The sequence below is a fragment of the Suricata suricatta genome, chromosome 7 (assembly GCF_006229205.1).
Source record: "Suricata suricatta isolate VVHF042 chromosome 7, meerkat_22Aug2017_6uvM2_HiC, whole genome shotgun sequence".
Lineage (NCBI taxonomy): Eukaryota > Metazoa > Chordata > Mammalia > Carnivora > Herpestidae > Suricata > Suricata suricatta.
This window is the reverse complement of record NC_043706.1, coordinates 123,916,216-123,918,556: the sequence shown is the minus strand read 5'-3', so window position 1 is coordinate 123,918,556 and position 2,341 is coordinate 123,916,216. Positions and strand designations below refer to the sequence as shown.

General features: G+C 36.4%; 1 protein-coding gene across 1 annotated transcript in view; it reads left to right on the top strand.

Annotated features, from left to right (window-relative positions):
• Window positions 1–2,341, top strand: part of FUCA2 (alpha-L-fucosidase 2) — a 25,741-nt gene that overhangs the window by 2,558 nt on the left and 20,842 nt on the right. The gene's annotated exons all lie outside the window — the stretch shown is intronic.

Sequence of the window (2,341 nt, the reverse complement as noted above, 5' to 3'; positions counted from 1 at the left end):
ATCTATTTGCTGTCTACAAGAGACTCATTTTAGATGTGAGGACACTTTCAGATTGAAAGTGTAGGGATGGAGAAATATCTATCATGCTACTGGAAGTCAAAAGAAAGCTGGAGTAGCCATACTTATATTGGACAAACTGGACTTTAAAGTTAAGGCAGTAACAAGAGATGAAGAAAGGCATTATAATATAATTACAGGGTCTATCCATCAGGAAGTGCTAACAATTATTAATGTCTATGCACTGAATTCGGGAGCACCCAAATACATAAAACAATCACAAACAGAAACAATCTGATTGATAAGAGTGTGTTAGTTGCAGGGGACTTTAATACTCCACTTACAGCAATGGATAGATCAACTAGACAGAAAATGACTAAAGAAACAATGGACCTGAACGACACATTGGACCAGATGGATTTGACAGATATACTTACAACTCTACATCCTGAGGCTATGGAGTTCACTTTCTTCTCCAGTGCGCATGGCACATTCTCCAAGATAGATCTCTAACTGGGTCATAAAGCAACCCTCAATAAATATAAAACAATTGAAATCATACCATGCACACTTTTGGATCACAATGCTATGAAACTTGAAATCAATCACAGGAAAAAGTCTGGAAAATCTCCAAAAACATGGAAGTTATAGAACACCCTATTAAAGAACAAATGGGCCAATCAGGCAGTTAGAGAAGAAATGAAAAAATATATAGAAACAAATGTAAATGAAAATACAACAATCCAAACTCTTTGGGATGCAGCAAAGGCAGTCCTAAGAGGAAAGTACCTTGCACTCCAGGCCTATTTCAAGAAACTAGAAAACGCACAAATACAAAATGAAACAGCACACCTAAAGGAACTAGAAGCAGAGCAGCAAAAGCACCCAAAGCCCAGCAGAAGAAGAGAATTAAAGATCAGGGCCGAAAGATACTATATAGAATCCAAAAAAACAAAACAAAACAAAACAAAACAAAAAAAACCAGTTGAACAGATCAATGAAATCAAGAGTTGATTTTGTGAAAAAATAAACAAACTTGATAAACCTCTAGCCAGGCTTCTCAAAAAGAAAAAAGAGAGCATGCAAATAGATAAAAATCATGAATGAAAATGAATTTATTACAACCAATCCCTCAGAAATACAAGCAATAATCAGGGAATAATATGAAAAATTATATGCCAACACACTGGACAACCTAGAAGAAATGGACAAATTCCTAAACACACACACACACACACACACACACACACACACACACACACTACCAATATTCAAACAGAAGAGACAGAAAATCTGAACAGACCCAAAACTAGTGAAGAAATTGAATCAGTTATCAAAAATCTCCCAACAAATAAGAGCCCTGGGCAAGATGGCTTCCCTGAGGAATTCTATTAGACATTTAAATCAGAGTCAATACCTATTCTTTTCAGGCTATTCCAAAAAACAGAAATGGAAGGAAAACTTCCGGACTCATTCGGACTCATTCTATGAAGCCAGCATCACTTTGATTCCCAAACCAGACAGAGGCCCAGCAAAAAAAAGGAGACTACAGGCCAATATCCTTGATGAATACAGATGCAAAAATCCTCAACAAGACTAGCAAATTGAATTCAACAGCATGCAAAAAGAATTATCCACCATGATCAAGTGGGATTCATTCCTGGGTTGCAGGGCTGGTTCAATATTAGCAAATCAATCTATGTGATACCTCACATTAACAAAAGAATAGATAAAAACCACATGTCCTTAGATGTAGAAAAAGCATTTGAAACAATACAGCATCCTTTCTTAAAGACCTTCGAAAAGTCGGGGTAGAAGGAACTTTTTTAAACATTATAAAAGCCATTTATGAAAAGCCTACAGCTAATATTGTCCTCAATGGGGAAAAACTGAGAGTTTTCCCCCTGAGATCAGAAACATGACAGGGATGTCCACTCTCACCACTGTTGTTTAACATAGTGCTGGAAGTCCTAGCATCAGCAATCAGACAACGTAAGGAAATAAAAGGCATCGGAATTGGCAAAGATGAAGTCAAACTTTCACTTTTCACAGATGACATGATACTCAACATGGTAAACTCAACAGACTCCACCAGAAGCCTGTTAGAACTGACCTAGGAATTCAGAAAAGTCACAGGGTACACAATCAACGTACAGAAATTGGGTGCATTTTTATACACCAATAATGAAGCAACAGAAAGAGAAATCAAGAAACTGATCCCATTCACAATTGCACAAAAAACATAAAATACCTAGGAATAAATCTAACCAAAGATATAAAAGATCTGTATGATGAAAACTGTAGAAAACTTATGAAGGAAATTGAAGAAGACACGAAATAATGG